Source organism: Stegostoma tigrinum, chromosome 2, assembly GCF_030684315.1.
Source record: "Stegostoma tigrinum isolate sSteTig4 chromosome 2, sSteTig4.hap1, whole genome shotgun sequence".
NCBI lineage: Eukaryota > Metazoa > Chordata > Chondrichthyes > Orectolobiformes > Stegostomatidae > Stegostoma > Stegostoma tigrinum.
In genome coordinates, this window is record NC_081355.1 from 141526088 (window position 1) to 141539268 (window position 13181).

Here is a 13181-nt window from a genome sequence, read left to right on the forward strand (position 1 = left end):
TTAGCCGAGTGGCTTGCACCATTGCAGGGCACGGTAAAGTGGCAGCCCAGTTCCGGTGGTCGTCACATGAAAGTTACTGTAGGTAAGAAAACCAAGAGCAAGTTGCCGGGGGATGTAAACAGTTTAGAGAGAGATACTGATGGGTTCAGTAAGTGGACAAAAAGGTTGGCAAATAGAATTTAACGTGTGTACGTGTGAAAATGTTCATCTAGAAAGAGAGAACAAAAGAACATTATTAAAATTGAGACAAAAAACTGCGCAAAACCAACGTAAAGGGACTTAGGGGTACTTGTGCACAAAATACACAAAGCTGGAACGCAGGTGCAACAGGCATCAGGAAGGATAATGGAATGTTGGCCTTTATTTCAGTGGGTCAGAATACAAGAGTGGGGAGGTCTTACTGCAATTATACAAGATACTGGTGAGGTCACATCTAGATGACTGTGAGCAATTTTGGTCCCCTTGTTTAAGCTATTTAAAATACACTTTCATTGGAGGTGATTCTTGAAACTTTACAGTGTCATCCCTGGCATAGAGGAATTGTATTATGAGCATAATTTAAACAGTATGAGATTCCACTTACTGGAGTTTAGAAGAGTGAGGGGTGATCTCATTGAAAGATGTGGAATTCTCATGGGGCATGACTGCGTCAATACTGAGGCGATATTCCCCTCATGGCAATAGTCTAAACTAGAGGGGATAGCCTCAGAATTAAGGGATGCCAATTTAAGAGTGCGATGAAGTGGAATTTCTTCTCTACAAGGGTTGTGAGTCCTTGGAACTCCTTAGAACATAGAGCTGTGGGGACAGAATCCTTGTCTATATTTAAGGCTGAGATAGCTGGATGTTTAAGCAGTAGAGGAATTAGGGGTTGGAAGCAAAATTCAGGAAAGTGGATGTGCAAAATGTCAGATCAGCCATGATCCAATTAAACGTTAGAGCACGCTTGAAGGGCTGAATGTCCTACTTCAGTTCCTATTTCTCATGGATTAAGACTGTCACTGTTAGTTTCAGGACCAGCATTATAGAGCCCAGCCTTTTCAATAACAGATTTTATTATTGGAATAAATTCCACCAGTTGCTGTAGTGGATTTGAACCAATGAACAGTTCTGAAACAATGTGATTATGATCCAGTGACACTTAACACAGTGCCACTATCACCCAGCCATTGTTTTGTCCATTATGATATATCATTTCATTGGCCATAATGTCTGAAGCAGAGATACCTGAACAGCTGAATTCAGAGAATCATAGCATCTACAGCACCAAAGAAGACCATTCAGCCCATCATGCTTACAGTGGTCTCTTTGAAAGAGCCATCCAGTTACATCTTCTTGCTCTTTCACCATCACTCTGCAAATTTCTTCACTTTCAATTATCTTTAAAATTCCTTCTTGCCGTCACTGTTGAATGTTTCCAACATCCTTCAGGCAGTACATTCCAGCTCAGCGGCCCTTTCAATACTCATGTCTGGCTCATGTAAAGATCACAAGCAAATGGTACATTCCCCGTGTGAAGAAATAACTGTTGGAGTCTGCTTTTTCTGGAATAACGTGGGCTGGATGGTGCTCTTGTCAACCGTGACTGTTAAAAAAAAAACTACACAAAGAAGTCCCAGGGATGCACTAACTATTTGGAGTGTAACAACTCTGTCACAGCACTCACATCATGTACATTCTTAACTGAACTGGTCTTTGTAACGTTTACATGTTGAAAGTTGAACTAATCTACTAAACGCAAAGGTAGCCAGAAAGACTCTCACTGTTATTATGGAGACAGAAATCTTTTAAGACTGACCTGTGGCTTAAATATAATAACCTCAAATTGTGATTTTTTTAAGAGTTCATAGATTCATAAATGGAAACCACAACTTTTTCCAAAAGCAACAAGCAAGAGGTCGCTTTTGGGATGACAAATCTATGCAACTCTGACCCTGCTAAACTCAATTCTAATTGCCAGGCATAAACTCATAATGTTACTGCATAGCAAGAGTACGATATTGCAATAGAAGTGCATAAAATTAAAACATCAAAGTGAGTCTATCCAGGAAGCTGGAGATAGTCCAGAGAAGATTCATTGCGTTGAATCCAATTATGGAGAGATGTCTTCTAAGGAGAGATTGATTAAGTTAGTCCTCTACTCATTAAAGTTTAGAAGATTGAGAGGCAACATTATTGAAACTTGTGAAGTGGCTGTTTCCATTTATGTGAGAGCCTGCCACAAGAGGCGTACTATCAGGATAAGGAGTACCCAGGTAAGGCAGAGATGAGGGAACATTTCTTCTCTCAGAGGATATCCAGTCTGTGGGCTGTAGAAGTTGCATCATTAAGGACATTCAAGGCTAAAACTAACAGATTTTTAATTGGTAAGGCAGTCAAGGGTTATAGGGAAAAGGCAGGAAAGAGAAAGTCGGGGAAAAGCAAAATACTACAGATTCCAGAAATCAGAAATAAACACAGAGAAAACTAGAGAAGCTGAGTAGGTCTATCATTACTTTTGCAGAGAGAAACAGTTTTTCAAGTCTGTTAAGGCTGCAGTTCTGAAGAAAATTCATACCAGATTCAAAATGTTAAGTCTGTTTCTCTTTTCATAGATGCTGCCAGATCTGTTCCATTTCTCCATCATTCTCTGTGTTTGCTTAAGAAAAAGCTGAAGATTATCAGACCAGCCATAATTTCACTGAATGGCAGAGCATACTCAATGGACCAAATGACTTACATCTGTTCTGGTGTTTTATGGTCAACATTTTTTTAAAAAGATGTTTTTCAACATGTCCCATTCTATTATGTCCTTTGTAACCCAGATCGGAGAAGAGTTGGTGCGCCATCCTAAGATTGAATGTCAAACTATTGTGAGCTGAGGTTGGATTCAATATGGCACCAACCCTATTCATGTATCATTTTTTGCATCATGGAGTAGAAGGCATCCTCTGCATTAAGCTAAATGCAAAGGCTAATATTCTGGAATTGTTTTTCATTTCAAATTGCATTGCTTCATTTATTGTAGGATTGGGTCCAAGAAAGTGAAATAATGTCTCGATGCCCCCTTAATACTGGAACACTTAGACACCCTGCAGATAGGAATCTCCATCAATTTTTTTTGTGGGAGTTAGTGCAAAGTTTCACATTCAAAATTTTGCTTCATAACAGTTTAACACCATTGAAAAGAGTGAGAATGCACTGTTTATCATGTAGTTTGGATTTTATTTTAAAAATATGATGCCAATTTCCATAATTTCACTTTCTCAAAATAAAGCAATATCCTTGGGATTAATATAATGTTTGATGTTGAAGAAGTGTTACAATTACGAGGTTTATGAAATGTGTCATAGTTGGACTGAAGCTTAAAATTTAGGATAAATGGAAGTGGTTATGTCACCTGTTATACCATCTGCCTGACAGTAAGCCTGGGTGGTTTGATTGTTAAAGATCAAAGGCCGGTCTGCATTGTTTCAGCAAGAAGTAAATGCAAGCCATTATACTTGGAGACAGAGACAATCATGTGTAGACACTGTGTCTCCCAAAGTCCCGAAAAGCCAGTGTTGGTATCAGGTTGCAAACAGTTGTACTGTGCACTATCCATTTACTGCTGAGGTGAAATGAAGTTGGATCAAAAATCACTAATAATGCATTTTTACCTGGCTGTGAGGTTAATGTGTTTCATGATGCCATGGGGAAGAGGACAGATGAAGTTGATTTTGAGATCAGGTTACAAGCTTCCCTACAAATCAATGCCTAACACAGACTGGCTGCTGAGGTTGTGCATGGATAGCAGAGAGAAAGGATTGACTGACTTTGTAAATCGGGATGCGGGAGGGAGGTAGTCACTTATTGAAGAACTTAGTCCAGTTGATTTCTAAAATTTCCACAGAAGTCATTCTGGCATGGCCTTGGGGATGAGAAGAATTGTCATATCAGGCCTTACAGCTGATGGTAGATTAAGGGAACTGCTAAGAAATTGAGGAAAGTGCTAGAAGGCAATCACCTGAAGTTATTACTTGGTGAAATGTGGATGTGGGAACTTATTTGAAGTGTGCTAATTATAGATGGGGATACGTTCCTTTTTGTACTTTAAAATATAGGTTTCTTACAAAAACACAACAGCGTTTACTCGATAGCGTTTTGAAATATTTGTTAGTGTGAACATTTTAAAACAGGAATCATTGATGTGGCATTCTTCTAGCTATTAACTGGCAGTTCAAGTGTCTTTTTAAGGGTTAATAGTCTCCAGAGATATCGACACAAGGAAGGATAAAGATCCCACCTTCCACAGAATGCATTATTAGTCTATGATGATTCAAACTTCTTAGGCAGTGAGCTGCTGAAAAGCTTTGGCTCTGAGCCTGCCACGGAGTCAATCCAGTCTGACAGTGTCGCTGGCTAGCCCAGCATTTATTGCCCACCCAGAGGGCAGTTCAGAGTCAACCACATTGCTGTGGTCTGGAGTCACATCTGGCTCAGACCAGGTAAGGATGGCAGTTTCCTTCCCTAAAAGATATTAGTGAAACAGATGAGTTTTCCCTCAACAATCAACAATGGTTTCATGGATATTCCAAGAGACTCAATTCAAATTCCACCATCTATGGTGGCTGGATTCAGACCTGGGTGTCTGGATTCATAGGCCAGGGACAAAACCATTAGGCTATCACCTCCCCATAGGGCATGAAATCCTAACTTAAGGACAACGAGCTTCAGATTTTTGGGGAATGTGTTTTAGTTTCAAGGTGAATGAACTGCAAATTCAAAGGGAAACGCATTCCAGTGAGCTGCAGATTCTTGACCAATGTTTAGAAGCAGCACCTAGATCCCTCATAAAATTGAAGTCTCGGGAGTCATAGGGACAAATTCTGACTGGCTTGGAGCCACAGCCAGCACAAGTGATAAATATTGTTAGACGTAATTCAGGAATTCCACAGGGTTAGTTAAAACTCGGAACTCTTTTCCTAGGAGCACACCAAGTGTCTCTATATCTCAAAGACTGCTGTGGTTCATGAATACAACTCATTACCTCCTTCTACAGGGAAGTTAGGAGTGGACATAAAAAGCATTGATGCCCACATCCCACGAATGGAATTAAAACTTCTTTTTTTAATATTACTGGCTATATTTCTTTCATAGCCTAATTTTTCAAACTTTAGTAATTTTTAAAACCATCTTTGCTTATTTTTAAATTCTGTCCAATACTCTGATCTGCCACCTGTCTTTGCATAATTGTATTCGTCATGCTTTTCTTGAAAATTGATATAATCTTTAGCTTTTCTAGTAAACCACAGAACTTTATTTATTTGTTGGATCTGTAATTATTCTGTGTATTCTGAAATAGCCCTTAAATGTGTCATCCACTGTATCTCTATTGACATGTACTTGAACTTAACTTGCCAATTTCTCTTTGCCAGCTCTACTTTCTTGCTTTTATACTTGCATTTTTATTTAAGTTAAAATAGTCACAGACCCACTGTTCTCTCCTTTGAACCAAATATAAAAGTCAATCTTATCAAGTTTGCTGCTATTCTGAATTCACTATGAGATACTTCATTAGTGTGGTCTCATTGTAGAATGATAGGTCTAATAGAGCTTGTTCTTTGGTTGGTTCCAGTTCTTGCTGTCCTAAGAAATGATCTCGAAACATAGTATGACCTCTTAATCCAGACTACTTTCCTCTGAAAAAGATTTTCTGGCCTATATGTAGACTAAAATCTACCATGATTATCATCATGCCTTTCTGACAAGCTCCCACTATTTCTTCCTTTACATTGTACTCTATTGTGTGGTTATTGTTAGGGAGCATCTCCGCCACATTCACAAGTGACTATATGAATTATCATTTCTGCAAACCACTTCCGCCTCCTGCTTTCCTGAATTAAGAGTCATCCATCTCTATTATTGCAATATCACAATTAACCAACAGAGCCACTCCTCCACCTATTCCTAGCCTCCTGTCTATCCTAAATGCCCTGTATCCTTCAATGTTCAGACACCAATTAATGTCATCCTGCAGCCAGGTTTTTGTAATGGCTACCAAACTTGTGTACTTTAATTAATGTTCTCAATTCATCTTTGTTTTGAGTGCTACATGTCTTCAGCTATTGATTTATGAGCTTTATCCGTTCATGTAACTTTTAGACTTATCTGCCGATTTACCTTTAGAATTGTACTCTGTCCCTTCCTGCTACACAATCTGTGTATCATTTCCAATCTTCGTACTCCTGTCTTTTGCCTTGTCTCTACCCTTTATTTATAGCATTTTCACAACTTTGATCTGTTGCCCTTGCTATTTGGTTTAAAGTCCTCTCTACTTCCCTAATTAAATAGCTTACAGGAGCACTAACCCCAGTATGGTTCAGGCACAGTCCATCGGTAAAGATCCCATTTCCCAAGTACAGGGGCCAGTGTTCTATGAGTCAGAACTCAATTCTTAGACATCACTGCTTGAGCCGTGCATTCATCTCTCTAAACTGCTTTGTCCTATGTCAAATTTCAGGTGTTTGAAATTCTGCTTTTTTATGTGATGCCCGCTCTTTGCATATTGGCTATGCAATGTCTCTTTCTTCGTCCTGTCAATGCTGCTGGTATTCACGGTGATGGGATCCTCCTCCTCTCATTGCCAGTTCTTTTTTAGTCATGATCATATGGCAACATAGCAATCTAGACTCACACTGCTTGCTGAAGAGAACAATGTCAATCCCTCTGACTCTACATTCCCCTTTTATGATATTCCCTTCTGCTGCTCAGAATGCCTCCCTATACCACTGTTCCATGGTTTGTTAATCAATCAATCCAGTAGCCCTCATCCAAACAAGCTGAAAGATCCTCAAACCTGAGGCTCTTGTGCTGCTCCCGTATGGGTCTCTTACCTGTCTCACTCACAGTTAAACCACTCGTTTCCTAACCAAATCAGAAGGCACTATTCTATGGCGAGTGATTGGTCTGGGATAAAGAATTCAGGTTAATTTCCCTCCCTGAAGTATTGCAGTGTCTGTTGTTCAGCCTCCAGCTCATAAACTCTGAGCCAAACTGCTCTCAAACTACAAATATTTAGTGCAGATCTGTTTGCTATGGAGCTGCCTGGAATCCAGAGCTCCTATATGCTTCAGCTGTGACACATCGTTCATCTTGCTATCCTCACTGTGTGAGTTCTAATTAACTACATGATTATTTTATTCAATTATATGTCTACTTTTATTTTCGTAAATTTTGTTAACCTGACTACCAGTTGCCATGCTATTTGCACCCTTTGAAGTAGAATAACATTTATGTTGTACTAGATATTGACCAAATAACTATTTTCTTCTCCTGTAATGGAGTAGGTACCAAGTCATGCAAGCTGAAAAACTTAGAAAAAAGCGAAGAAACACGTCTTCCTTTTTTTCCATTAATCACCCAGCTCCCAACACTTGGTTGTAAGCTGTAATTAAGTGCAGAGTCATACTAAATTATTAGGTTTATATGCTCCAGCACAGTTTTTTAGATTAGATTAGATTCCCTACAGTGTGGAAACAGGCCCTTCGGCCCAACAAGTCCATGCCGCCCCTTGGAGCATCCCACCCAGACGCATACCCTTAGAAGCCACACACCCCTGAACACTATGGGAAATTTATCATGGCCAATCCACCTAGCCTGTATATCTTTGGACTGTGCGAGGAAACCAGAGCACCTGGAGGAAACCCATGCAGACACATGGAGAATGTGCAAACTCCACACAGTTACCCAAGGCTGGAATCGAACTCGGGTTCTTGGTGCTGTGAGGCTGCAGTGCTAACCACTGAGCCACCGTGCCACCCATCTGACACAGTTTCAGTAGTCTCTTGAATTAATAAAGCCCAACAGGAGAAATTAGTAAAACCCTGCTTCAGTCTCAGAGCTTCAGAAGTTTTAATTTTTAATTTGGTTTTCAGTTAAAAGCTAACTACAAACACAATTAAATTTATTAAGATTCTGACTCCTAACCAACCAGCTGATTGTACTCAGTCAAAGGTGTGCACCGGATTCCAGAGAATGAATTACACATTTAAGAGAAAACCAAGCATTTAGACAGTAGCTTCCAGGATGGTGGACTGTATATGCCAACATTCTGACACCTGTAGTTTGGCTTCTGACAAATTTTTTCAAACTTTACTGGCAAGATTTTTTTTGTCCATAAAATATATTTCCCTTCTCAATAGTTAGGTCTCAGCTGTACCACAATGATGCAAGGAGGGTCAATTTTTGTTGTCAATAAAGGATTCTGATAGAATGCAGTTCTTTGACTGGGACTATTAGAAGTTGCCATTCAAGTTTCAAGGTAGAATTTTAAACAAATGAATGCTGAAAGTACAGCACATACCTTAGACTAACATGTTCATTGTGATGTCTAATCCTAACACTGCAACTTATTAAGAAAGTGTCAATTATCCTTTGAGGTTTTATATTTGTCGCATCCAATATATTTAAGAATCTCCAGCAGATGTGTGATGGTGACTTACACAGTTAAAATCTAAAGAGTTTCCTGCTTCAGAGGCATTTGAAATGAACAATGGGTAGAGATAAACCAGGGAACTAAAACCAGTGACTCAAACATTACTGGGAGAGAAACCATTGGAGAAAATATCAAAGAATTAATCTCTATTTTGAGAGGCAAAGTTTAATTAGGAATAATCAACATGGCTTTGTCAGAGGCAGGTCATGCCTAACAAATCTGGTGAATTTGTCAAGGAGGTGACTAAATGTTTGGATGAGGGTGGGATAGTTGATGCTGTTTATATGGATTTTAACAAGGCCTTTGACAAGGTACCACATGGGAAACTGACAGAGAAGGTAAAAGTTAATTTGATCCATGGTAACCTGGCAAGTTGGATTGAAGACTGGCTTAGTGACAGGAGACAGAGGGTGCTGGTAGAAAGCTGATTTGTGACTTCAACTCCTGGTGCAGTGGCACAGACAGGGATCAGTGCTTGATTCCTTATTGTTTGTGATATTCACAAATGATGTAGATGAGAATGAGAGGAGAATGATATGTAAATGTGCAGATGATGCAAAGATTGACAGTGAGGTAGAAGGTATTAGGTTACAGGAAGTTATAAAATGACATGTCAGATGGACAGATCAGTGGCAGATAGAATTTAACCCTGATAAATGTGAAGTGATGCACTTTGGAAGAAGGAAAAAGACAATGGGGTACTGAAAGAAAGGAAGGACCCTAGGAAGGTCAGAGGAACAGTTCTTGGAGTGCTTGATCCCTGAAGGTGGCAGGACAGGTAAGTAGAGTAGTTAAGAAGGCATATGGGGCACTTGCCTTTATCAGTCGTGGCATAGATTGTAAGAGATGAAGGTCACTTTGGAAATGTACATCACTTTGGTTAGGCCACAGCTGTGGTACTACTTGAAGTTCTGGTCATAATGCTATAGGAAGGATGCAGTTGCACTGGAGAGGGTGCAAAGGAGATTCACTAGGATGTTCTCTCAGACTGTGAATTTCAGCTATGAGGAGAAGCTGAATAAGCTCAGTTGTTTACTTTGGAGCAGAGAAGGCTGAGGGGTGACCTGATACAGGTGTAGAAGATTGCGACGGGCACGGACAGGGGGGATAGAAAGCAGCTGTTCCCTTTAGTTGAGGGGGCTAATAACTAGGGACATAATTTTAAAGTGAAAGACAAGAAGGTTAGAGGATTTTGAGGAAAAACTGTTTCATTCAGAGGGTGGTGGGAACCTGGAATGCAGAGCCTAGAAGGGTAGTTGATACAGGAAACCTCACAAACTTTAAAATGTAATTGGATGAGCACTTGAAGTGTCATAACATTCCAGACTATGGGCCTAGTGCTGGAAATTAGGACTGGTGTAGGTAGTAGGGTATTTTTAACAGTTCAGTATGGATGGGCCCAATGGTCTCTTCTTTACTGTATGATTTTATGAACTAAAATTACCTCCACTGGTCAGTCTACACGTTGGGATTCCTCCACTTCCGTGTGCTTTAAAGTTGGCTTTGTCAGCAACTTCATAAATAGGGCCACACGTTCAACGTGCCAGCTTGATCCTGAAAAGAACACATCTATTCTATTCCACAGGACAATAACAATCCCAGTTAGATCATTTTTCCTGTATACTGTACAAAATCACAAATGGGCCTCGGGCTATCACTTTTAGCCTGAAGTGCATCGGCCTCAGATTACCCCAGAGGGGTGAGATTTCTCAAAGGTTTGCAAAGTTGGTGCTAAAAAGTTGGTGACCTTCACATTAATGAGTAATGTGGCAAATGAATTGCAGAGCTAATGTGATGCTAGGTGCATAGGCCTCACATCCTCATGAATAGCAGATTAGCTCAAATAGTATATCCCTTAGGCAATTCAGAACAGTCAGGTTCCTGTCCATACCCAACCAACCTCTGCTTGCAAAACTCACAATACAGTGTCTAACATTAGATGTGATTCCATGATTGGGTAACATTTGTTCCATAATCCTGAATGTGTAGAGAATTATTAGAATCATCAGTCTGGCTTGCAGTGTGACTCATTTGTAAGTACTGGATGCAACATATATTAATGCACAGGGTCTTGTTCTTTGCAGACTGAAAGGACATCGATATACACATATGGATGATGATGGGATAGTGTAGGGAGATGGGCTTAGATTAGTTCACAGGTCGGCGCAACATCGAGGGCCTGTTCTGCGCTGTATTGTTCTATGTTCTACGTACACTGTGTCTGGTTCAAAATTGGTGACTGCCACTCTCCAACAACGCTTTGACCAGACTTAGTCAACCTGCCTTGTTTAAAATTTCATCAATACTTGGCAGTTTTTGTTCGCTGGTTTATTCTCCAAGGTTACCAATCAAAGTCTATTTTCCAACTAATCAGCATGCTCCTTTCATTCCTGTTACTTGAGGTTTTGTGCTATAGAGCTGTGGCTCAGCAACATCACTGATCTGTAAGACAGCACACTACAAGATACTCATGATCTTACAGTAGCCCTGATCCATTTGGTTTCTGAACCTTCCAGACAAAGCCCACAAACTCATGTCTAAGATTTTACTGGAAACATAGACTCCTTCAGAGTGAACTCAGTGGTAAACACCATTAAGTTAACCATACATTCCATGATAACCTTCAAAATGTTGTTGCTATGCATGAGAACGCCATTCAAGTCAGCAATTGAGGAGGCAATAGTCTAGTGATGTTATTGCTAGACCATTAATCCAGAAACTCATGAACTGTTCTGGGGACCCGGGTTTGAGTCCCACCATGGCAGACAGGGGAATTTGCATTCAATGAAAAGAAATGGAATTAAGAATCTATAGATATCCATGAAACCCACCTGGCTCACGAATGTCCTTCAGGGAAAGAAATCTGCCATCCTCCTGGCCGACATGTGATTCCAGAATCACAGCAACATGGGCAACTCTCAACTGCCCTCTGAAGTGGCCGAGCAAGTCATTTAGTTGTCTCCATTGCTACAAAGTCTCAATGAAGAAATTAAAGCATACCGGTCACCAGAAAAGTCCCAAAAGCATTGTGGATCTACTTGCAACAGATAGATCATGCGCAAAAGTGCTTCCAAATGCACATCTAAAACAGCAGTTTTCAAACTTGAGTCAATGTAGCCTGAGGGGTCTTTTGAGTATGGCCAAGTAAGTAAACAAAATCTCATGGAGGTGCTTCCTGAGGAGTGCTGGCCTGATGGGAGCCAATATGGCCAGCTTGTACTGGGTTCTGTGCAGGAGCTGGGAGCAGGGTGCAGTCACCAAATTACAGTGCATTGAGGGCTGGCTATCTCACGTAGAACAGGCTAACACATGAAATATTGAGATATCATGCAGGTCAATCTGTATGTAAGGAATGTTTAAGTATAGCCCTCTTTTCTTAAAAATACCATTCTTTATATGCAACTCTTACTCATTATGACTATTATGTAATAGTACATTGAAGGACACTAAAGGAGTAGTTTGTTTCCACTTTCTTTAAGTATAGGATGATTTTCAATAAAGGTGATGATGACTAGTTATTGTGACCTGGTGAACCATAGGGCTGTGACCAAAGATAACCATCCAGTAAAAACTCCCTACTTCCAAATCCCATTCTGTCACTGGGAGAAAGTCTGAGGTGTAATTTGACAGTGATCAGATCCATACACCTCCCTCATTAGGAAGAAAGTCAGAAAACTGTGGGCCTGTGTCAATAACTGAGCACTTGGCCAAAAGACTTGTGAGGATGCTGTCTTTCCAGCCAGGATTGAGGAAGCATGGCAAGTCCTCATAGGTACAAATTATTTCCGCAGGCTCCATTTGGCTTGAGGTTATAACCAGCTAGGCTATAATGGGGTCAGGAGCCGAGAGTGGCCCTGGCAGAACCCAAACTGAACACCACTGAGCAGGTTACTACTGAGAAGGTGCTGCTTGATGGCGTTATTGATGATGCCTTCTATCACTTTACTAATGATCGTACAGGTTATATTTATCCTGCTTTTTGTCTACAGGACATACCTGGGCAGTTTTCCACCATGTAGGGTGTTTTCCGGTATTGTAACTTGGCTAGGGGCGTGCTAAGTTCTGGAGCACAGGTCCGGCTTCCAGTAAGATGCTGGTGAAGTAGGGCTACTGAGCCTAGGGCTCATCTGCTGTGTCTGCTTTTCATCAATTTCTTTTCTTTCTCTTCTCTTGGTTTTCTTTTCAATTCTATTTTGTTTTACTTATCTCTTGGTGAAGGGCTCGGTTCCTGCGATGGCATTGGTGGCAGTATGGACTCGTGGTGGTAGCATCATAGACAGCAGATTCTGCACCAATGAGGCGGTCCTAGTGCCTCCACCTCACAGCTGCTGCTGCGGAGGCGAGTTTGGGTTCTTGGCGGAGTCTGCATCTAGCACAGATCCACGAAGGTGGCAGCGGAGTCGAATTTGGGTCCATTTGGCACCTGGCAGCATCAGTGGCGAGGCCCATCGAGAGCTCATAGCGGCAAGGATGCCAAAGAGTGGTGAATTTTGTTCCATTGGTGTTTGTGTGGTGAAGGGACCTTGTGCCTGGCCATCAGGCCCTTCACCCATGACAGAGCACTTAACAAGAACGACTGCAAAGTTGGATACTTTCTTTATTTCTTCCATTTTTCTGCCTTTATACTCTATGCTTTGGATTATTTTACCGTGTTATTAGATGGTACCAGAGAGTGATGATAGTTTATAACAATTTTGATTGTATTTTTAACGAGATACCCATGACA